This window comes from Lissotriton helveticus, assembly GCF_964261635.1.
Source record: "Lissotriton helveticus chromosome 1_1 unlocalized genomic scaffold, aLisHel1.1 SUPER_1_unloc_6, whole genome shotgun sequence".
In the NCBI taxonomy this organism is placed as follows: Eukaryota; Metazoa; Chordata; class Amphibia; order Caudata; family Salamandridae; genus Lissotriton; species Lissotriton helveticus.
The window spans coordinates 2,154,902-2,179,967 of record NW_027611703.1 but is presented as its reverse complement, the minus strand read 5'-3'; the positions used below and the strand labels follow the sequence as shown (position 1 = coordinate 2,179,967).

The 25,066-nt window shown below is 50.1% G+C and overlaps 1 protein-coding gene across 1 annotated transcript in view; it reads right to left on the bottom strand.

The window, feature by feature from the left end:
• LOC144806298 (uncharacterized) overlaps positions 1-25,066 on the bottom strand; it is a 104,058-nt gene that overhangs the window by 63,238 nt on the left and 15,754 nt on the right. Inside the window, exon 2 of the mRNA XM_078672690.1 lies at positions 17,266-17,372. The gene's annotated coding sequence lies outside the window, so the exon portion shown is untranslated. The remainder of the gene's footprint in view (positions 1-17,265; positions 17,373-25,066) is intronic.

Below are 25,066 nucleotides of genomic sequence, written 5' to 3'. Positions count from 1 at the left end.
TCCAGACCTCCGGACGTTTCAATGTGGGAGTATAACATGGACTGGTCCATGTTTCGAGAGAAGACCGTCTATGTGGCTAGGGGCAGACCCAGGGCGTGGACTAAAATTTGGGGTCAGTGGAATGCATATCGTGGAGACGTCTGTACCCCTCCCTTGGTTGACACCTCCGATGTTACCTGTCTCCCTAGGCTGACGTCCCCGAAATTTTTAATTCTCTTTTTGGATTTTCCTGTCCTCCCTGCTGCCCCCCCACCCCATCGGCCTTGCCGAGTCTTATTGATTTACCTTTATCTTCCTGATTAGTGTACTTTCCCTCTGTCCTCTGGGCTGACGAGATTGCTACATTCGCCTTGTTTTGGTTTGTTATTTTAATGTTTAAGAAAAAATTGTTGTGTCCTGACATATGCTTTGTGCAATATTTCATCTGTGATCTGGGCCTGGCCACGGAGATTAATGTTTACTACATGGTACGTGCTTTGCGAATTAGCGGCCAGCCCGTGTGGTTGTAGGCCCATCTCTGTACTTTTTATCTGATTGCTCAATAAAAGTTTTTAACCCAAAAAAAAAAAAAATAAATAAATAAATAAAAGACGAGAACTAGCAAAAAACAGACATAAATAGAACAAAAAAAGAAAAAAAATTCTAAAAGAAGACATTTGTATACAACACTCTCAAAATAGTATGTAAAAGACAATAAATGTTTAAATATGTATATCTGTACATTTGATAATTACTAAAATGATATCTTCATCGTCTGATTTATAGGGCACGTTGGCTTATTAAACTGAGTTGGCTTTTATCTTGCCTAACCCCTCGTCTTCCATAAGCCTATTTCGAAGTTCAGCCATGTATTTCCCAAACCTGGCCAGGTCCGATGGAACAGTGCAGGAGAAAAGTACCGAACCGGCTTCTTTTACTGTTCGAACCCCATGTCGTAACCAAATTTGTTTTAAAAGGATCTGTCGGGGCGAAAGCATCGCAGGACAGCAGCAAATCATGTGTAGCAGAGATTCGTGTTTATAGTTACAGAGTCTGCATCTTATTTTCTGTTCAAGGGACCTCCACCCGGGGTTTAGCTCTTTTATTTGAAGGGGCACTAATCTGGCCCATATGATGTTTTTAAGTGCTTTCATTCCAAGTGCTTGACTGAGATAGGGCTGGGTTTTATGCCCAATATATGATGTTGCCAATCCGGATGGCCCTCTTCCTGTTACGAATTCTGCTAGGTCATTTATATGTGACAGATGAATTTTTTTTTTATTTATTGCATTTTTAATCGCCAGATAGTCTATTGGTGCCTTCTTCCAATTTTCAATTGCCAGCCCCAAGGTTTCCACTGCTTTATCCTTGTAACGTTGTCACGGGTTGATGGTCTCTCCGTAAATTGGCTTGAGCATACTTTTTAAACTACCTCCTGGGGCTGTTATAATTTGATAGAAGTATTTTGCATGTATTCCCAAGCATTCCTTACTTTGCTGCTTTAGGCCGAACTCTAAACGAATTAAGCTGTTACGAGTGTGTTTGGGAAGTTTAAAGATGCGTTTATAGGCCTGGCACTGCACTTTGTCCAACATTGCCTCCATTTTTCCTGGGAATGCCTGTTGAGCGTACCCTGCGGTTGCCCTGATCTTGGCTTGTAATACCTTTCTGATAGGTGCTGACGTCGGACTCTGCATAAGCTCGTTTCGTTTGCATATGGAGAAAATTGTTGCCTGTGCTCTGGCCTTCATTTTGCGCGTGTGTGATGTTGCTTTGCCAGTTTCACTTAGCCAACATCCGAGGTAGTTGTATGAACGCGTGATATTGAAAATTTCCTTACTCACATGCCATTTCAGTAAGGCTTTTTTGGGGAAGTGGCCAAAGATGATAACTTTCGTTTTTTGAGCATTTATTATGAGTTCATTGATTTTGTTGTACTTATTTAGGGATTCCAGACCTCTTTGCAGCCCGATTTTTGTGTGGTCCATTACCACTAAATCGTCTGCATATTGTAAAATTTGCAGTTTATTTCTCCCGATTTTTGGGGTCACCAAACTTCTTCCCCAGATCTGCTGTGTATAAATTAAACAGCATGGGGGCGAGTACGCATCCTTGTTTTAGTCCACGATTTGTCAGGCACTTCTTTGTTATAGTGTTATCCGCTAGCTTTACTTGGATCCAGGTGTGACTATATAATGAAATGATGGCGTTAAGGAGTCCTGCTGGGATGTGCCAGTTGCTCAGTTTTCCCCATAGCTTATGTCGGGGTACCCCGCCGAAGGCAGCTGAGTAGTCGACAAAGCATGCGAAAATTGGTTTATTATTTTTGCTGTTGGCTTGCTGGCTCAAATATGACATGGCCACAATGTTATCAACTGTAGAGCAGCCCTTACGGAAGTCTCTCAGATAGTGGGGAAGGATTTCATTCTCTTTGATCCATTCATTTAGTTCCTTAAGTAGTGTACTAGCGTAGGCTTTCCCTTCAATGTCCAGAAGGGCAATGAGTCTGTAGTTTTTTGGGTCTGTATTGTCCCTCTTCTTAAAGATAGGGTGCAAAAATGACCCTCGCCATGAGTCTGGTACCTTTGCTTTTAGTCTACATTCAGTGAACAGTTTAGAGAGAATCCTACTCCAGTAAACTGGATCTTCTCTAAAGATGGCCCCTGGGAGGCCATTGGGCCCAGGAGCCCTGTCTCTTCTTATCCTTTTTATCACCTGTTTAACTGAGTTACCATCTTGTTCTTTACCAAGTGATCCCATGGTGGCCTCCGTGTCTGTCTTCTCCAGGTGCGAGTTGTGCCTCATATTTTTCATCAACTGTAGTAGCTGGTTTCTCTGTGTAGATTGAGGCAACATGCCTTATCCAAGCATCGGCTGGGACCGAATTGCGCCTATCCGTTTTGCCATTCTCTAGGTTCGCAATGTATTGCCAAAGTTGTCATTGTTTGTGGGGATTTGCGAGCTCGTGTATTATTACCCAGTCTTGCTCTAGTTTTTCCTGTTTGAGCGACCATAATAAGTGTCTCTTCTTCTTGGATAGGTCTATACATTTCTCCCTTGTTTCCTGTGTTCCTCTGGTGTTGTGTATTCTCTTTGCCCATCTTTAGCGTACGTGACAGTGTAGTTAGATTTGTGTTGTTATATCTAAACCGTGAGGTAAACATTTTGTGGCCCGGTGGGCTGACCTTGAAGTTGTTGACCAATTTAGCTTTTAGGTATCCACTCTGTCCAGTTTTCCATTGTGGGCAGATTCCCCTGGACCATTTCTTGTTTTTTTTTCCAAACATTATACCGCTTTACTTGGGTATTGTTCCATTTTATCCTTTTAACTAGGGAATATTCTTTAGTCCCTGTTGACTGCGATACTGCCACAGCTTGTTCCCTCTGTAGTAAGCTCAGGTTTAGGTCCACCTGCAGTAGTTTGTGGTCACTGGTTTCATGTGCTATTATGTCAGCTTTGGCAATTATCTGGGCTAGCAGATTAAATAAAAAGATGTAGTCGATTGTGGAACAATTCCTAAATGTGGCCATGCTCAAGAGCTTGCAGTCTGGAGATTTCGCTATGTCCTTCACCGATTTTAGGTCGTAATTTTTTAGACAGGAATTAAAAACCCTTTCAGGACTGGTTAGATAAAGCCTGTCGCTCTGGTGTATTCCCAGGTGGTGCAGGTTAAAATCTCCTACTATCACTTTGGGCAGGAGCGCGTTGGAGTATATGATTTCCTTTATTAGTGTTATGATATATTTAGTGGCATTCAATTTGTTCTTTCCGTGAGCATTTAGATATAGATTTATAACTAATATAGGTGCACTATCTTTTCGTACCATGTCTCCCTCTATTATTAGTGCCTGTAGTGCGTCAGAATTTGTTTTTACCCTCAATACTGTCACCTGCTTTTGATGTTTTACGTAGATCGAAATACCCCCTGATGGTCTACCGAAGTGATTGTTTTTGCTTGCTAGTTTATGGAAACCAGCGTAACCTTCGAGGTGTACATAGTCTGTTGCCCAAGTTTCTTGTAGACATACTATGTCTCGTTCCTTCAATATTTGTGGGACAGTTTCGTGTTTCAGTGCTTTTTGTAATCCTGCCACGTTCCACGAAATGATTTTGAGGTTGGAAAGCATTTTATGATTGGTATGGAATACGCACAGTGATTCCGGTGTTACGGGTTTAACTATTGTAGGCACTTGTCGACACCCTTTAGGTTCTAGAGTACCCCCTTGGGCATCAGGAATATTGAATTGTTCTTTGTGGCTCTTGACTTATTCTGTTTAATTGAACATGTGTTTTCATTCTCGTTGAACCGTCATCTATAACACTCCTGCTTATGATCGCATCCTCTTGTCGCCTGACTGATATGGTCAGTTTTTTATAATTTTTGTCTGCATTTATTTTTGATGTGCCTCTAAGTATTCCTTGAAAGGACTCTTTCGTGTTCTTTGTTGTTATGTTTACTAGCTCCTGAAGAATTGATGGGTACTTTTCTTGTTCTGGTTGACTCACCCCAATTCCCCAGTTTTTGAAGATGTCCTTTTCTCTCAGCACCACTTCTGCCGTGCTTTGATTTAACCAGGTAACTATGGTGTTTTCTTTGTTGGTGTCCTCTTTCTTTGGTTCAAATTGAATACAGACTAGGTCTTTGCTTTTTATGTGCGAAAGTGCAGGTATGTATTGAAGGAGCCGTAAGAGGTTCCACCTGTTTAAAATGTCATGCCTCCCCTTTGATTTGTACTGCGGTTGTAGGATTGTTTTAAAACTGTTTCTGACATCTTGTACAATTGGTGATATTCTAGGTGAGGGGTCGGTGCATATTATATCTTCGGACTCTGTTGTCTCTATAGCGTGGACCGAAATAAATTGCCAAAGTTTTTGGTTATTAGTTCCCAAACCTATAGTTTCATTGGCAGACCCGTGTTCAAATTTCTCTTTTTTCCTGTTTGTTTATTGTTATTGCGGTTTCCTTTGTTAAACTACCACTTCCAGAGCGTGGTGAGGCCTGCGACAATGATGGTCTTGGTGTTACCTTGTCTACGGGCTCATCTTTACTCAGGGCATTATCTTGTATTTTGGTTTTGATAAATATTGGATACAGTTTGCTTAATGTTGACCTTTCCTGTGTGTGGAGTAATTTGTCTGTACTCTTTGTAGGGAGATGCATAGGCTGAGCCATAAACCTTGTATTTTGTATGGACTTTTGGCGTTTTAGTTGTTTTTTCTGGTTTTTCTCCATGCGTCGTGAAATGTTTATCTCAGTATTACTAGTTGAAATCTCCTGTATCCTTTCCTCCTCAGGGGTCCCTGTAGTTTTAAGTATTGAATTTGTATTTGTTGAGTCTAGATTTAAATTTGTGGAGAATATTTTTGTAGTGGTCTCTTGGTGCTCTTCCTTGTCAGAGGCTCCAGATATTTCCATTATTTGTTTGTTAGCTATTAGGTCCATATTTAAACTGGTAGTAAGGTTTGCACTAGCTGTTTTTGAGATATTTTATTGGAAGTATTGTTTATTGGGCCCCTTCGTTCTGTTACAGTATGTTTGGGCCGTTTGAGTTTTTAAATCTTCAATTAAAGTGGTGAGCATTTCTGGGATAGATACAAGTTTATCAATTGTCGGCCCACAAGCGCAATCTGTGTTTAAAGCGTATTCTTGGGCTCGTGTTATGAGCTTGTTCAAATTAGCTAATTTGAAATCAATCCCCGATATTGTGGTTGCTATAATATTTAGCAGGTCCACTTGGACGTCCATTTTATTTGATTGATAAGTTAGTGCCTCGAGTGTGAGTTGAGATGTTTTAAAAAGTATATCCCATATTGATCCCGCATCTGTACTTGCTTCGGGGGTAACCCTGGTCATGGAGTTATTGCAAGGGATCACACTATCAGCTGCATCGGTTAAGATGGTTTATTTTCTTCGCTGTTTGAAACTGCTGCTTCTAACAAATGAGTGTGCCTGTAATTGGCTTCAGCACCATCAGCGTCATGATTTGAGACTCTGGATCCCTCGTTTATTACAATATTCTGTATGCTCTGAGACACTGCTATGTCAGTTGTTTTCTGTGTGTTAGGGACTAGTGCCCTATGTTGATTCTCATGTTGTGTAACGTTTGAGGCCGGCTGGATGATTTTGACCTCTACCTCAATTGGTTGTTGGGCCAAGCTGGGGTAGAACTGACCTTGCTTATTTGGTGACGTGTCTTTAGCAGGACATTCGGACGAGTCTGATAGATATTCATTTATTGCTGGTTCATGGTCCTTAATTGTGCCCCAGGACTCATCATTTGGTTCATCATTTTGTTCTTTGTGGTCCGAATGATCATGCATCTGCCGGGGGCCAGCTGTTGTTATGGGTTCTAGGTTGGTTTGGTATTTTATCAAGTTGAAACCCCCAACGTGTATAGAGGGTAAAATCGGGTCTGGTGAGCGCTTGTCCCCATCGTTCGATTGCACGAGGGAAGATAACATTACGTCTGCTGGATTTTTTAGAAAGTTGAATTTGTTTGGTATACTGGTTGATTTGACAAACATTCTGTACACCGGCGCAATTAGAGGTTGCACCCCATCTTATGGTCTGGCTTTGTTGTTATTCTTTACCATTGGACCTTGAGGTTTCCTTTTCCTCTTTGTTAGTGGGAGTGTTACTCGCTCTCTCCCTGATCTCATGGCGGCTATCGAGAGCACCTTTAGCTTGCCTTGCCTTGCCTTGCGGTTGATGTTTTAGATCCACTATTCGGGGCTGCCCCGGAGTTGTGTATAACGTATTGCTTCCTAGTCCACAATCCACAATCTGTGAGCCGTAATCTATACTCCTGAAGGACCTGCAGCTGCTGAAGGTACTTCTGTTACACTGATACTACTCCTCTGCTAAAGCTACTGCCAGCAGCATTGTTTGTTTGTTTAGATGTTTTTAGCTGTTATGATTGTTTTCTTCCCCACAGCAGGTCAAAAGCAGGCTAAAAGCGGCTGAATCCTTGTAACCATTGTTTGTTTGTTTAGGTATTTATTAGCTATTTTTAGCTGTTATAATTGTTTTCTTCCCCACTCAGTGCTTTGCAACTTGCAACTGCTGCACTGCTTTTGCGCCCCCTTATCGCATTGGATGACCAAAAACCTCCACTCGGTCCACCGCCCCCTCAGGCTGCACACTGGCATGACCGCACTGGAGAGAGAGGCAGGATGCGAGGGGCAAGGTGAGCAAATGAGGCTCGTAGTCCTGCGCCCCACTCTGGATTAGTTGGACGATGGAGGGGTTAAGTGGTGACGAGAGTGGCGGAACCTGCGGAAACCGCTGATCGCGGGTGGAAGCCCTCGGCCGCTCCTGCCAAGAAAGCTCTCGCCACACCAGGGGCCTCCCGCTACTCCTGCTCCTTGCCGTGCTTGAGGCTGCACCTGAGGCTCACCTGTGCCAGCGCCGCGGCGAGATGAGGGAGAGTGTCGAGGGAGTCTCACTCTCGACCGTCTTCCTCCGTCCTCTGTCCCCTGTCCGTGTGTTAAATTTCCGCGGTAAAACAGGCAGCCTTCCCACACGGCTTACTCAGTAGCAGGGCAGCGACGACTTTCCCTCCGCGAGAATTCCGCGAGTCTTTCCTCGTCCTCCTGGTCTGCTCTGGGTCTGCCGCTCGATCCGCTCGATCTGCTGCTCAGCTGCTCGATGCTCCTTTCTGCTTGGCGTAGAGCAAGTTTTAATTCTTTTAAGTCAGTGGAAAACCATTTCTGGGCTTCGTGGCAACGTGCTCGTTGGATTTTCCTAAGAGGGACATGTTTATTGCTGGCCGTCAAGAGCTCGTCCGACAAGTTTTTCTCACTCTCATCTATACAGGATTGGGTGATGGGGATTGTATTGGCCAGGGTTTCGAGAAATTGACATTTGTCGATGGTCTTCCAGCTCCTAAAGTATCCACGGTCAGTTTGGGGAATTTTAAATTTGGCAAGGTTATTTATGGAGAATTTATTTGGATGGTGATCTGACCAGATACAAGGAGTTACACCTAGATTTGTCATAGTCAGGTTTGTGGACCATACCTTGTCTAATATATGCCCTTTAATGTGTGTAGTGGAGGTGATATGCTGGCTGAGGTTTAGCCCCATAAGTAGGTCAATTTAATTCAGCTGAGTGAGGTCCACCTGCTGGGTCATTGGCCCAGTAGTTGAGATCACCGATGAGTAGTATTTTCGCATGATTTGTTATGAGATATGTCATCTGTTCGTTCAGGGACTGTAGGAACTGTGGCATGCTCTGTGGTGGTCTCTAGAGTATGACACAGACTAGAGGGGCAGAATCGGACTCTAGTTTAATCACTAGGTTCCGTACTTGTGGTAGGTCCACGGGGTAAGTACTGAGAATTTTAAGTCTTGGTGTATTATATCTGCACCCCCCCTCCTAATTTTCCCTAGTGTCGGTTAGTTTGGAGACTGAAATAATTGCTAGGTAGTGCTGGGTTTCTCTGCTCCATTCCGCGGGGACTTAGGCTGCGGGGCTCTCCTTTACCAGGGCTCTCTTCTCTGCATGGGAGCCCCGCAACTCTGGTGTGGCGTTCTGCTGGCGGCCCCGGGGCTCTCCCTAATTCACGGGAGCCCCGGGCCACTGGAGGCCATGACTCAGCAACGCTGCTCTTCCCGTCTCTGCAGCGGGGCGGGCAGCCAATCGCGGCGCGGTGGCGGGCGGGACTTCCTGAAGCAAGCGGAAGTCCCGCCCCGCTCCAGGCGCCCGGCCGCCTGACTTCCTGTCTGCGGCCCGTATCGCTTTGTTCGCCCTAAGTGTGGCAGGGTATGCTCAGACGTGAGTCCCTTGTTCACTTGGCCACTGGATTCAAGATAGCCTGGCTGATGAGGATTATGAATCCGAAACCGGTCCCAGGATGCTTGTTTCCGGTCCAGGGAAGACATGGCTTGACAGTTCGGGCTGGACTGTTCCCATAAGGCACAGGGTCAGACTGATTTGCATATAGCCATGTCTGAACTGGGGTGGCTGAGTGAACTAAAGAATGGTGATGGATTAAACCCAGATCAGTTGACTGGGGGTGAGTGTTTGATTTGTTCAAACGCTCCGTCCATCATTCTCTTTTGTATCGCTTTGTTCGCCCTAAGTGTGGCAGGGTATGCTCAGACGTGAGTCCCTTGTTCACTTGGCCACTGGATTCAAGATAGCCTGGCTGATGAGGATTATGAATCCGAAACCAGTCCCAGGATGCTTGTTTCCGGTCCAGGGAAGACATGGCTTGGCAGTTAGGGCTGGACTTTTCCCATAAGGCACAGGGTCAGACTGATTTGCATATAGCCATGTCTGAACTGGGGTGGCTGAGTGAACTAAATAATGGTGATGGATTAAACCCAGATCAGTTGACTGGGGGTGAGTGTTTGATTTGTTCAAACGCTCCGTCCATCATTCTCTTTTGTATCGCTTTGTTCGCCGTAAGTGTGGCAGGGTATGCTCAGACGTGAGTCCGTTGTTCACTTGGCCACTGGATTCAAGATAGCCTGGCTGATGAGGATTATGAATCCGAAACCGGTCCCAGGATGCTTGTTTCCGGTCCAGGGAAGACATGGCTTGGCAGTTCGTGCTGGACTGTTCCCATAAGGCACAGGGTCAGACTGATTTGCATATAGCCATGTCTGAACTGGGTGGCTGAGTGAACTAAAGAATGGTGATGGATTAAACCCAGATCAGATGACTGGGGGTGAGTGTTTGATTTGTTCAAACGCTCCGCCCATTATTCTCTTTTGTATCGCTTTGTATTATCAGAACACATCAGAATCATAATCACAGAATGTACATTGTGCCAACTGGCACGGGCAATATTTACAAGGGATTATATGTACACAGGACAGGGCCACACGGACCACTGTCAGAACTAAGCACTTGGTAGAACTAGCACTTTGTAGAAATGGAATAAGCACATAGAGCATATCATAACTGTAGCACCAAATAACAAATGTAGCACACAACCAGTAACCACTGGCAAAAGGTAAGTACCACCTACGCAACCCTAACCACCTCAGGAAAATATCACGCATGGAACCATGAACACACTAGTATAACTATACTAGGAAGAACAACCTCCTAAACATGAAAACACATTCAGAGGTATAGGTAAGACACATGATGCATAAAAACACATTCAGCGGTGTAGGTAAGCAACTTTGTACATGATGCATAAAAACACATTTAGAGGTACCAGAACACAGGGTGAGCAAAACATACTACACACAGTACATTTCCTAATACCCAAAGCATCAGCACATAAATCAGCATTTAGCGCAGAAATCACATTTAGGTCCAGGTGGCGCCACTGCGCCAAAACCTAAACGTAGCAGCTGCCCACTACTTGCTGGGGGACAAGAACAGGGCCTAAACGCTGCAGCTGGCACTAAGTGCTGCGCAGCTGTGGAAGGCCAAGTTAGGGATGAAGGAGTGCGACTCACTCCTGAGTCCAAAGAACAAGTCCCCTAAAAAGCAAAACCTAAACGGTGCAGCTGCCTCTACTTGCTGGGCAGCTGTGAAACAGAACTGCGACAGGGCTCTCACTAGCCCTCTGGACAAGGACTACGCCAACTGCTGGAGCCATCTGGCTCTGAAATAAACAGGTTAATTGGAGCCCTCAGGCTCTTAAAACAACTGGGGCCCTCAGGGGCAGAACACGGGCCCCCTCTGGAGCCTCGGGGGCTCGAAACAAATACTACTAACTGAGGGGGAGCGGGCAGCTGCCAACCGGGGCCGCTCTACCCTCCAAAATGCCCCTGCAAACATGTAGGCGTAGGTAGGAGCCTCCCGTGGGCTCGGAATACCATGATGCCCCCGGGGTTGTCGGCGCCTCTCGGGCTCGAGGTAGAACATGGCCGGAATCGTTGGAGTCCCTCTCGGGGGACTCTAAATCAATCAATACCCCCAACGCTGGAGTCCCCCTCTGGGGACTCGGGAATTAGGCGGCCAAAATGCGGGAGAGCAACGGGGGAGCTGTCCGCTGCCAGCCGGGGCCGCTCTACCCTCAGACCGGAGACCCACCAAGACGCCCGTCAGCTGGGAGGCAGCATCCTCGCTGGGCTCCTCTGCTCCGTTCCGCGGGGATTTAGGCTGCGGGGCTCTCCTTCACCGGGGCTCCCTCCTCTGCATGGGAGCCCCGCAACTCTGGTGTGGCGTTCTGCTGGCGGCCCGGGGCTCCCCCTAATTCACGGGAGCCCCAGGCCACTGGAGGCCATGACTCGGCCACGCTGCTCTTCCCGTCTTTGCAGCGGGACGGGCAGCCAATCACGGCGCGGCGGCAGGCGGGACTTCCTGAAGCAAGCGGAAGTCCCACCTCGCCATGTGAATGGGGTGGGCACCCGTAAATATAAAATACCATAACGAGCATAATGCAGGGCGGGCACCTGTGACGAAGGGGCCACAGGGCAAATCCCTGCGCTCGGGATTCCCTCGCACACAGCCACAGGGGAAAGGAGCCCCGTGCTCCCAGGGCGCCCTCAGGCAGCATCAAGTCCTGGGGCAAGGGCCACAGCAAAGAAATAGGTCCTGGAGGTCAGGGAGGCAAAGCAGGGCCCAGCACACAGGGTACTCCAGCAAGGAGACAGCCCCCATAGCGGTCCCTCCTGGGCCCCACCATCAGCAAAGCCCCCTCTGTCAGGAATAATAATAATAATAATAAAACATTTATAAAGCGCCTGGCTTCACAAAACTGTGTGTCCCCGCGCTAACTGATAATACAATACAGAACCAGAGGAGTAGTGACAATGGAGCTCAGAGAGGGATTACTTGCTCGGGAACAGATACGTTTTTAGTTTTGTCCTAAATCTCATTTCGGATGGCTCCATCTGCAGGTAGAGCGGGAGTGCATTCCAATATTTGGAGGCTAGGTATCGAAAGGATTTTCCTCCCATTTTAGCTCTTGTAATTCGGGGGAGTTTAAATAACATCATGCCCGATGATCTTAGGTTCCTAGTCGGACGATGTATGGTAAGGAGATTTTTTAAGTATTCAGGGCCTTTGTCCTGAGCGATGCGGTGGGCATAGCAAAGGGTCTTTCGCCCTCGTCCACCATCTTCCGAATACAATCAGTCGAATATAGAATTGCCGACTCAGTTGAGCAGCCTGATCTAAATCCTGACTGGGAAGGATGAAGGAGAGCTTCTTTCTCTAAAAACTCCATAAGTTGTTTATTCGTGAGCAGACCAGCTCGCCACCTCCCTGAGCCAGCACCCTCCTGCCAGCTCAGCGGACCCCAGCCAGGCCGCCGACAACCTCACGAAGTGGATCAGCAACTGCGCGGACGAACTCGCCCCACTGAGGACCCCGCCCAGCAGACCCGGCAGCAAGAAGGCCCCTTGGTACACCGACGAACTCAAGAGCTCCAAGAAGAACTGCCGAGCCCTCGAAAAAGTCTGGAGAAGGGATCCGACACCGGACAACAGGACCTCCTTCAAGCTTGCCACCCGGAAACACCACCAGCTGATCCGCGCCGCCAAGAAAACAGCATTCAAGGACAGGCTGGACAACAACGCACACAACAGCAAGGAACTCTTCAACATCGTGAAAGAGCTCTCCAACCCCAGCGCAGGAAACAACGACATCACCCCATCGCAAGACCTCTGCAACTCCCTCGCCTCATACTTCCACAACAAGATCGCGGACATACACAACAGCTTCAACAACCAACCAACGCACACCATGACCGAACAACCACCCCCCACTACCACCCTCCACGCCTGGACCCCGATCAGCACCGAAGACACCATCCGCACGATGAACTCCATCCACTCCGGATCTCCGACCGACCCCTGCCCTCACCACGTCTTCAACAAGGCCGACGCTGTCATCGCACCCCACCTGCGAGACATCATCAACACATCCTTCGACACCACCATCTTCCCTGAGAGCTGGAAACACGCCGAACTCAGCGCTCTACTCAAGAAACCAACAGCGGACCCCACCGACCTCAAGAACTACCGCCCCATCTCGCTCCTCCCGTTTCCAGCCAAAGTCATCGAGAAGACCGTCAACAAGCAGATGGCCGCCTTCCTCGAGACGAACGGATCCCTCGACCCCTCACAGTCCGGCTTCCGAGCCAATCACAGCACCGAGACCGCCCTCATCGCCGCCACCGATGACATCCGAGCCCTGATGGACAATGGAGAAACAGCGGCCCTCATCCTCCTAGACCTCTCCGCGGCATTCGACACGGTCTGCCACCGCACCCTAGTACGGCGCCTCAGCAACATCGGAATCCAGGACAAGGCGCTGGAATGGATCATCTCCTTCCTCGACGGAAGAACACAGAGAGTCCGCCTACCACCGTACAAGTCAGAGGCCTCCGAAGTCATCTGCGGCGTCCCTCAAGGATCATCTCTGAGCCCCACCCTCTTCAACGTCTACATGAGCCCCCTCGCGGCCATCGTACGCAAACACAACCTCAGCATAATCTCCTACGCCGACGACACCCAGCTGATCCTCTCCCTGACCAACGACCCCGCCGCCGCCAGAGCCAACCTGCACGAAGGGATGAAGGAGGTAGCCGAGTGGATGACTACCAGCCGCCTAAAACTGAACTCGGACAAGACGGAGGTCCTCATCCTGGGCCCCTCACCCTCCGCCTGGGACGACTCCTGGTGGCCTCCCGCCCTGGGCACCGCACCCAAACCAACAGACCATGCACGCAACCTGGGCTTCATCCTGGACTCCTCCCTCTCCATGACCAGGCAAGTCAACAACGTCTCCTCGGCGTGCTTCAACACCCTACGCATGCTACGGAAGATCTTCTGGTGGATCCCCACCGAGACCAGGAGGACCGTCACCCAGGCCCTCGTCACCAGCTGACTGGACTACGGCAACGCCCTCTACGCCGGTACCACCGCCAAGCTCCAGAAGAGACTCCAGCGGATCCAGAACGCCTCAGCCAGACTCATCCTCGACATCCCACGAACCAGTCACATCTCCGGACATCTCAGAGACCTTCACTGGCTCCCCGTCAGCAAAAGAATCACCTTCCGCCTCCTCACCCACGCACACAAAGCCCTACACGACCAAGGCCCGAGCTACCTCAACAGCCGAGTCAACTTCTACGCTCCCAAACGCCACCTCCGATCAGCCAACCACGCCCTCGCCGCCGTCCCCCGCATCCGAAGAGCGACTACAGGAGGAAGGTCCTTCTCCTACCTGGCTGCCAAGACCTGGAACTCCCTCCCTCCCGACCTGCGCCTGACCCAAGACCCAAGACCACCTCTCCTTCAGGAGGAAGCTGAAGACCTGGCTGTTCGAGCAGTAGCGGCACCCCCCCCCCCCCCAGCGCCTTGAGACCCTACGGGTATGTAGCGCGCTTTACAAGTGTCATTGATTGATTGATTGATTCGCCACTTTTTCTATGATTTTGGCACAGAAAGGGAGAAGTGGAATTGGGCGTAGATTTTGGAACTGAGAAATATGAATGTTAGGTTTCTTTTTTAATGGCATAACTTGGGCAGTTTTCCATATTTCTGGAACATAGCACTCCTGGAAGGATAAAGTGATCATATGACTAATGTGATCAATTAATGTGCTTTCCATAACTCCCTTGCACCGATCCGGTGGACAGGCATCGGTGGGGGAGCCGGACTGTATGTCATTAATGATTTGCAATAGATCCTGTTTGTCAGGGATAATGAAACTGGTAAGTGGGGATTTGTGTATTCGGGTAACTCTAGTATCCACATTGATATTTACGGGAGTTGTGTTGCTTATAAAAGTGGCATGGATTCTTTCCACTTTTTCTGCAAAGAAGTTAGCGATTTGATCACATATCTCAGCAGAGTATGTGTCTTGAGCATCTAGCCGTGATGGAATAGTAAGCTCTCTGTAGATGCTAAACAACTCTCTCGTGGGATTATCTGCTTCCCCAATTCTGTTTTTATAGTGGTTATTTTTCTCCGCTCTAACCAGGTTTTGATATTTTTTTAATTCAATTCTGTAGCTTTTTTTAAGTTCAGGTGCATAGCTTTTCCTCCATCTACGCTCCGTAGATTTACATTGGGCCTTTGCTGTTCTAAGCTTCTCCGAAAACCATGGAGCGGTTTTGGATTGTCTTACTGGCGGTTTGGTTGTCCAAGGAGCAATCTTGTCTAATGCTTTTACCATCCATAATTCGTAGTTGTCCCAAACTTCCTGTAAGGAGTTACCTATTGTTGCAGGTTGCTCGGCTAACATGCTCTTAAAGAGTTCAGGTGTAAATTTTTTCCAATTGCGGCGTTTATAAGGAGGATGTTTTATAGGTATAGTTCCTGTAGGTTCTCTTAGTATCTCAAATGGCACAATGCTGTGATCAGACCAGATCAGAGGGATCGGGGGTAAGATCTTAATGCACTCCCAATTTGCAAAAATGGGATCTAAAAGATGTCCCTGCTGGTGTGTGGGGATTGTGGAGAGAAGTTTTATATCTACAGAGTTAAGTGCAGCAGCTAAAAGTTGTGCTTCGCTGGAGTGAATATCTTCAAAATGAAGATTTAGGTCGCCTAAAATGATTAGATTTTTGTGTCTAACTGCTAGCTGGGTAACTAATTCAATGAGTTGGCTGCAAAAAGGTGCCGCGGCTCCCGGGGGCCGGTAAATAAGTAGGCCATTGATCGTATTTGTTGGTTCTATTTTTATTGTAAATAAGCCACATTCACTATTAGTTATAGTTGATTTTATTAAAGTACATTCTAGCTCTGCTTTATAGATAAGTGCAAGTCCTCCTCCCCGTTGTTTTTGTCTGTCAATTCTCAGAAGACTATAACTGGGAGGTATTGCTTCTAGAATATCAGGGGAGGATGATTCTTCTAGCCATGTCTCAGTAAGAAACATGGCATCCAGATCTTTATTTATCAATAGATCGTGGATTTCCATTTTATGTTTACTCAAAGACCTACAGTTTAGCAATATCATCTTCAGGTTAGCTACCTTTCTTGGTATTTTGTTTATTATGGGAAGTGCTTGGTTGCATAGTCTACAATAGGAGGGTATGTAATCAGGATCTATAGTATGAAAGCAGGTTTGAGTCTGCTTTTCATTGAGTATAAGAAGATCTGCTTTGGAATAGTAAAATCGGTGGCTGCAGCTGCCTAGGGCGTCTATTTCAGTTTGAAGGGTGGGGCCATGGAGTCCTGCCCTGCGCCCCGGTCGTTCGCGGACGGGCGCAGACGGGAAGGACTCTGGCTTGACTCCGGCTCACGATCGGCGCGCCCGCAATGCGCGTCCGCTGCGCGGAGCCATGAACGTAAGTTTTTATGCCGTCGACTGTGCGACGTGCAATGCGAGCCCTCACTAAGATGGCCGCTACCCTATCCCTGTCAGTCCCCGCAGATGACGGCCCGTGAATCGGCCACACACTGAAGGGGAAGGCAAGTAATCTGCCAGCTATCGAAGGGAAAACGGGTAAGTAGAAAGTAGAAGAGTCCTCCAAGCTTCCAGGGGCTGGGCAGGGCCCAGGGAGGCAAGCCTTCCCCTGGGCCCCAGCAGCAGCAAGCCCCTGGTAGATTCAAGTCAGGAGACAAGAACATTTTACAAGAGGTCACAGTCTCTTTTTATACACATAATTCCTTTGTCTAAAGGTGCAGGCAAGGGGCGAACCAGATACAACTGGTTCCTGAGCACTTTGTTTTTCTCAGCCCCTCTGCCTATTCACAGGATGGGTCAGGGACATAAGACTCACCACAGGGGGCGGAACCAGCATTGTGTGGGGAAAGCCCAGCCCAATTCAGGTCCCAGGTGCACTCCTCCCCAGCCATCAACATGCAGATCTCCCATTCACCACCGGGGCAGACCCATCCTGACTCCTGGAGCCAGGCGCACCAGCCAGCTCCAGCCAATCACAAGCCAGACAGTCATTGCACAGACAGGCCAACTTCTAGAAGTGGCACTTCCACACTAGAAACATGAATGTCGCACACATCATCGCGCAGCATTCAATCTCACGAGTTCGCACATACCAAACTCGAGCCTGCACTCCCCACACATCAGGAACTAACATGGACATACACATTCCCCATGCCAATCTCACACACACACTTTACACTGCACCACAGTGCTAAAGTGCGCAAAGACCAGAAATCGCTATAATTATCTCAGAGTGCAATGCAAAAAGTTCAGGGGTGAACCTGCCAGAAGGGCCAAGTCCAACGGGTGGATATTGATTGCCTAGCTGGTGTAAGACCGGGAGTACACAAGTAATATTTGCTCTTGAATTCCTCTTTACAGTAATCACACTGATGGGCAATCTGTAATGGGTTAAGGTTTCCAAGTTTTAGTTCATATTTTTTACCTTAAAATGCAGCAAATTAGTTTTCATTACCTGGCGCCTGGGAAGAAGCTTCTTGGATCACAACAAGAAGGCGTCCAAACTTCTGAAAGATACACAAATTTGTTTATCGGTTTCCTGTAGGACTGCTGTTTTGTGACCTGTTAGATTGACAGAAAAGTAGAATAAGTGTTTCATAAGACAAATTAAATACAAATCATTTGAAAGAATCTATATAAAATACCTGTTTCTTCAACAGAAGTAACCTATGTGGAAGAAAGATTGGAAATTCTTTGCACACATCAAAGGGTTAATAAACTGGATTATTATCGATTATAGCTCCTCCGCAAAATACAGTTTATCCTACGACAATGTACACAACACGGATTAAGACGTCCCCTTATACGAGCCTTACTTTTATTTTTACACAATCCTCATTTAAGTTTACTCAAAAAATATTCCAAATATAACAACAAACAATATGAGCAATTATGGAAGCAAATAAATCTACATGAAAAGCGGTAAACCAGGGACAAACATCATGAAGTGCTGCTTAATGGAGAAAATACCAACAAGAGTGATATTTAGATTGTCTTGCAATATTTAATGTACTTTTCTGGGATACCTACATTTTCCTACTAGTCTACTTAAAGTCACCCCATGACGATGAGACTGCACTTATGCCTTCAATGTAGCTTTTTGATATGAACAACAAACTAATTAAAAATGTTTAGGTCTGGCGTGGAAAACCATCATGCAAATGAAAAGGAAGATGTTATGGATCTACACGCTTCAGCCATTGGCTTGTTTCTGGAAGCCGTCGAAAATGACTGCTTGCTTTGAAGAATCCTTAATATTTAGGATCAGTTGTTTTGTTCATTTCATTCTCTTTCTTGTTTCTGGTGTCACGTACAAGGATTAATGGTTTGCATTGTTTCAGTGTGTCCTGAGGAGTGCTCCTTTGCAATTAATACATTTAAGATCAGCTGTAAATTGTCTTTGCTCTAGTTTTGAGAGGATCATTGTTGTGCTTAATATAGTCGTACAGGACAATAGCCTTCTACCCTTTCCTTGTCGTTCCTCATCAGCATGCAATGTCATGGTTTCCAAATTCAAAAAAGTTAATTGGGGCGGAAGAAGTTTTATCTACTGTACAGCAAAAAGATGGACCTCCATACCTTTCTCACTTAACGCCTGTACAAGCCTTTATGCTTTCAGAAAAGGCCTGGAAACATGTCATCAATTGTCTCTTTTTGGGACTGGTTTCTCTGCTTGCCACTGTAGCCTTTTCATTTGTCTCCTCTACAGAAAGCATCACATAGATCCCCTCAGGCAACAGTGGTGCTTTATAAATAATTACTTCATTTCTTTTCAAAGCCCTAGCACCAGATACCAAGGAGAACTTCTTAGTTTGCCTGGCTATGCGAGTGAAATAGCAATTTGTATCTAATTGTCAAGAAACCATTAGGAGAGCTATTAAGAAAAGACACAGTTTGAATGGACTACTGAACAACAGAAAGATGTCGAAGTCATAAAAGCTCACATTGCTGGTGCACCAACACTTTGCCCTTTCTGCGTAGGAAAAACAAGTAATTACAACAGATGCTTGTTCGTATAGTGTCGGAGTTAGGGTATCACAAACATAAGGCAATGAAGAGTGGACTGTTGTATTTGTAAACCACACACTGCATGTCTATCTCCAAGAGAAGACAGGCAATGACAGAAAGGGAGTTACAACGGTGTGCATGGACTACGGAACATATTCGGAATAAAGTGTGGGGCGCTCAACTTATACTAAGAAGAGACCAAAAGCCTCTAGTAATTATCCTTTCTCCAAGTGGAGGTTGAGATGCTACTGTCCACACTGCCAGACCGGTTTCCAAGATGCCGGAGTACAGTTTTACAATTGAATATGTGTCTGGGAAGGGAAGCTAACTCTGACAACAGTTTGCTGGCCCAGGTAACCTGTAGCGAGCGGGGAAACAAATAACACAGGTGATACGGATGTTGTATGGACAGAAAGTGATTACCTTCTTTAGGGAGGTGTTCTTTGAGGAAGGTTTTCCAAATTGCCTTTCAAACGACAATGGTCTGCAATTGATTTTGCAAGATATGAAGGACCTTCTTAAGAATAGTAGTGTGGACAACATCACAAAGGCACTTTAAGTAATGAGCGGTTTGTGAGGTTTAATAGAGTTCCGAAAAAATACACTAGAGAGGCGAGGAGTTGCCACAGTGATTGGAAAGATTATATTCCGCAAGATTATAGAGTTATCACATCACTCCGCAAAGTGCTAGATGGGTGAGTTTTTAAACTGCTTGAAGGACGTGAAACTGCTTCTGACTTGCATTCATGGTAGCTTTAACGACCTAATGTGGTTAGGAGCAACAGGGAGAGGAAGTAGAACAGAGGGCTTTTTTGTAGGTAGTACAAAATGAAGGAGAAATATGATGAGGAAAAGAAAGTGTGATCGTCTACTTTCAAAGAAGGCAATTGGGTTTCCAATTGCAAACCAGGGTGAACTGCCGAGAGTGTGGTGACACAGGGTGGCAAGGTTTGGAATGTCCGGAATGTGGCAAATTATAGTAATGGTTTGTATAGTATAGTGCCCAACTTAGGCTCCACCCATCAAAAGACGTAAGTACTTTTATTGAAATGTTTCAGTGTCCCCCAAACTACTGTACCAGGGCGCTCACAGTGGAGATCCGGTTGGCTTTTTCAGGAGACCCCCAGAGCGAAAAAGGTTTCAGGCAGGGCCTTATATAGTTGATGCTATTCAGCCAGTGTTCCAAACACACTGGGACTTTTCTCCCAGGCCATGCTTTCTTTGGCAGATATTTATTTGGCTCAACCTCGGCCAGTTACATTACAAGGACACATTCATTTTTTTGCTGGGCACATGGAAATTAACGGATTTACCCAGAATCACAGAATGTTGAGCCGGCATCGCTGAGACTCGAACCTTGTTCCCAGTGCCAAAGTCAGTAGCTATGGATCATTTTACCATGACCAGCATCACCATGTTCTGCATCCTGGATGCAGGAAAAACCACAGAAGATTTGATTTGCATTCTTATGTAATGCCGCAGCTGACAGCACCATACCTCTCCCGTAAGACTTCTATGAAGGTGGAGCTACTGCAGATTCAGCATTGAACACACAGAGATACCCAACCTCTGAATGAGGAGGGGGGGGCTGGGGGTGCTGAGTGGTAGACAGATTATAAAGCCATCAGTTTCCGGGGGTGTCCCATTACCTGCCACCTCTATATGAAGGCTTTCTGCTGCATGAAGTCCACCTGTTATTGCACCACAGGCAAGCAATCACCAGTCACTTCCATGGGGCTCCTCGCATGCCCCTCCAGGGTACAAGGGCCCCAGGCCTCCTCACATGCCCCTCCAGGGTACAAGGGCACCGGCCTCCTCACATGCCACTCCAGGGTACAAGGGCACCAGGCCTCCTCCCGTGCCCCTCCAGGGTACAAGGGCCCCAGGCCTCCTCCCGTGCCCCTCCAGGGTACAAGGGCCCCAGGCCTCCTCACATGCCACTCCAGGGTACCAGGGCCCCAGGCCTCCTCACATGCCACTCCAGGGTACAAGGGCCCCAGGCCTCCTCACGTGTCCCTTCAGGGTACAAGGGCCCCAGGCTTCTTCACATGTCCCTTCAGGGTACAAGGGCCCCAGGCCTCCTCACATGTCCCTTCAGGGTACAAGTGCCCCAGGCCTCCTTCCGTGCCCCTCCAGGGTACAAGGGCCCCAGACCTCCTCAAATGCCACTCCAGGGTACAAGGGCCCCAGGCCTCCTCACATGCCACTCCAGGGTACAAGGGCCCCAGGCTTCTTCACATGCCCCTCTAGGGTACAAGGGCCCAGGCCTCCTCACATGCCACTCCAGGGTACAAGGGCACTAGGCCTCCTCACATGCCACTCCAGGGTAACAGGGCCCCAGGCCTCCTCACATGCCACTCCAGGGTACAAGGGCCCCAGGCTTCTTCACATGCCCCTCTAGGGTACAAGGGCCCCAGGCCTCCTCCCGTGCCCATCCATGGTACAAGGGCTCCAGGCCTCCTCACATGCCACTCCAGGGTACAAGGGCCCCAGGCCTCCTCACATGCCACTCCAGGGTACAAGGGCCCCAGGCCTCCTCACGTGCCCCTCTAGGGTACAAGGGCCCCAGGCCTCCTCACGTGCCCCTCCAGGGTACAAGGGCCCCAGGCCTCCTCACATGCCACTCCAGGGTACAAGGGCCCCAGGCCTCCTCACGTGTCCCTCCAGGGTACAAGAGCACTAGGCCTCCTCACATGCCACTCCAGGGTAAAAGAGCCCCAGGCCTCCTCACATGCCACTCTAGGGTACAAGGGCCCCAGGCCTCCTCACGTGTCCCTTCAGGGTACAAGTGCCCCAGGCCTCCTCCCGTGCCCCTCCAGGGTACAAGGGCCCCAGGCCTCCTCAAATGCCACTCCAGGGTACAAGGGCCCCAGGCCTCCTCACATGCCACTCCAGGGTACAAGGGCCCCAGGCTTCTTCACATGCCCCTCTAGGGTACAAGGGCCCAGGCCTCCTCACATGCCACTCCAGGGTACAAGGGCACTAGGCCTCCTCACATGCCACTCCAGGGTAACAGGGCCCCAGGCCTCCTCACATGCCACTCCAGGGTACAAGGGCCCCAGGCTTCTTCACATGCCCCTCTAGGGTACAAGGGCCCCAGGCCTCCTCCCGTGCCCATCCATGGTACAAGGGCCCCAGGCCTCCTCACATGCCACTCCAGGGTACAAGGGCCCCAGGCCTCCTCACATGCCACTCCAGGGTACAAGGGCCCCAGGCCTCCTCACGTGCCCCTCTAGTGTACAAGGGCCCCAGGCCTCCTCACGTGCCCCTCCAGGGTACAAGGGCCCCAGGCCTCCTCACATGCCACTCCAGGGTACAAGGGCCCCAGGCCTCCTCACGTGTCCCTCCAGGGTACAAGGGCACTAGGCCTCCTCACATGCCACTCCAGGGTACAAGGGCCCCAGGCCTCCTCACATGCCACTCTAGGGTACAAGGGCCCCAGGCCTCCTCACGTGTCCCTCCAGGGTACAAGGGCCCCAGGCCTCCTCACATGCCCCTCCAGGGTACAAGGGCCCCAGGCCTCCTCACATGCCCCTCTAGGGTACAAGGGCCCAGGCCTCCTCACATGTCCCTTCAGGGTACAAGGGCTCCAGGCCTCCTCACATGCCACTCCAGGGTACCAGGGCCCCAGGCCTCCTCACATGCCACTCCAGGGTACAAGGGCCCCAGGCCTCCTCACATGCCACTCTAGGGTACAAGGGCCCCAGGCCTCCTCATGTGTCCCTCCAGGGTACAAGGGCACTAGGCCTCCTCACATGCCCCTCCATGGTACCAGGGCCCCAGGCCTCCTCACATGCCCCTCTAGGGTACAAGGGCCCAGGCCTCCTCACATGCCACTCCAGGGTACCAGGGCCCCAGGCCTCCTCACATGCCACTCCAGGGTACAAGGGCCCCAGGCCTCCTCACATGCCACTCCAGGGTACAAGGGCCCCAGGCTTCTTCACATGCCCCTCTAGGGTACAAGGGCCCAGGCCTCCTCACATGCCCCTCCAGGGTACAAGGGCCCCAGGCCTCCACACATGCCCCTCCAGGGTACAAGGGCCCCAGGCCTCCACACATGCCCCTCCAGGGTACAAGGGCCCCAGGCTTCTTCACATGCCCCTCTAGGGTACAAGGGCCCAGGCCTCCTCACATGCCACTCCAGGGTACAAGGGCCCCAGGCCTCCTCACATGCCACTCCAGGGTACAAGGGCCCCAGGCTTCTTCACATGCCCCTCTAGGGTACAAGGGCCCCAGGCCTCCTCCCGTGCCCATCCATGGTACAAGGGCCCCAGGCCTTCTCACATGCCACTCCAGGGTACAAGGGCCCCAGGCTTCTTCACATGCCCATCCAGGGTACAAGGGCCCCAGGCCTCCTCACATGCCACTCCAGGGTACAAGGGCCCCAGGCCTCCTCACATGCCCATCCAGGGTACAAGGGCCCCAGGCCTCCTCGCATGCCACTCCAGGGTACAAGGGTACCAGGCCTCCTCCCGTGCCCCTCAAGGGTACAAGGGCCCCAGGCCTCCTCCCGTGCCCCTCCAGGGTACAAGGGCCCCAGGCCTCCTCACGTGCCACTCCAGGATACAAGGGCCCCAGGCCTCCTCACATGCCCCTCCAGGGTACAAGGGCCCCTTATCTCCTCACATGTCCCTTCAGGCTACAAGGGCCCCAGGCCTCCTCACATGCCACTCCAGGGTACAAGGGCCCCAGGCCTCCTCACATGCACCTCCAGGGTACAAGGGCCCCAGGCCTCCTCACATGCCACTCCAGGGTACAAGGGCCCCAGGCCTCCTCACATGCCCCTCCAGGGTACAAGGGCCCCACATCTCCTCACATGCCCCTCCAGGGTACAAGGGCCCCAAGCCTCCTCACATGTCCTTTCAGGGTACAAGGGCCCCAGGCCTCCTCACATGCCACTCCAGGGTACAAGGGCCCCAGGCCTCCTCACATGTCCCTTCAGGGTACAAGGGCCCCAGGCCTCCTCACGTGTCCCTCCAGGGTACAAGGGCACCAGGCCTCCTCACGTGTCCCTCCAGGGTACAAGGGCACTAGGCCTCCTCACATGCCACTCCAGGGTACAAGGGCCCCAGGCCTCCTCCCGTGCCCATCCAGGGTACAAGGGCCCCAGGCCTCCTCACATGTCCCTTCAGGGTACAAGGGCCCCAGGCCTCCTCACATGCCACTCCAGGGTACAAGGGCCCCAGGCCTCCACACGTGTCCCTCCAGGGTACAAGGGCACTAGGCCTCCTCACATGCCACTCCAGGGTACAAGGGCCCCAGGCCTCCTCCCGTGCCCATCCAGGGTACAAGGGCCCCAGGCCTCCTCACATGTCCCTTCAGGGTACAAGGGCCCCAGGCCTCTTCACATGCCACTCCAGGGTACAAGGGCCCCACATCTCCTCACATGCCCCTCCAGGGTACAAGGGCCCCAAGCCTCCTCACTTGTCCGTTCAGGGTACAAGGGCCCCAGGCCTCCTCACATGCCACTCCAGGGTACAAGGGCCCCAGGCCTCCTCACATGTCCCTTCAGGGTACAAGGGCCCCAGGCCTCCTCACGTGTCCCTCCAGGGTACAAGGGAACTAGGCCTCCTCACATGCCACCCCAGGGTACAAGGGCCCCAGGCCTCCTCCCGTGCCCATCCAGGGTACAAGGGCCCCAGGCCTCCTCACATGTCCCTTCAGGGTACAAGGGCCCCAGGCCTCCTCACATGCCACTCCAGGGTACAAGGGCCCCAGGCCTCCACACATGCCATTCCAGGGTACAAGGGCCCCAGGCCGAGTCACATGCCACTCCAGGATACAAGGGCCCCAGGCCTCCTCACATGCCCCTCCAGGGTACAAGGGCCCCACATCTCCTCACATGTCCCTTCAGGGTACAAGGGCCCCAAGCCTCCTCACATGTCCCTCCAGGGTACAAGGGCCCCAAGCCTCCTCACATGTCCCTTCAGGGTACAAGGGCCCCAGGCCTCCTCACATGCCACTCCAGGGTACAAGGGCCCCAGGCCTCCTCACATGTCCCTTCAGGGTACAAGGGCCCCAGGCCTCCTCACATGCCACTCCAGGGTACAAGGGCCCCAGGCCTCCTCACATGCCACTCCAGGGTACAAGGGCACTAGGCCTCCTCCCGTGCCCCTCCAGGGTACAAGGGCCCCAGGCCTCCTCCCGTGCCCCTCCAGGGTACAAGGGCCCCAGGCCTCCTCACGTGTCCCTCCAGGGTACAAGGGCCCCAGGCCTCCTCACGTGTCCCTCCAGGGTACTAGGGCACC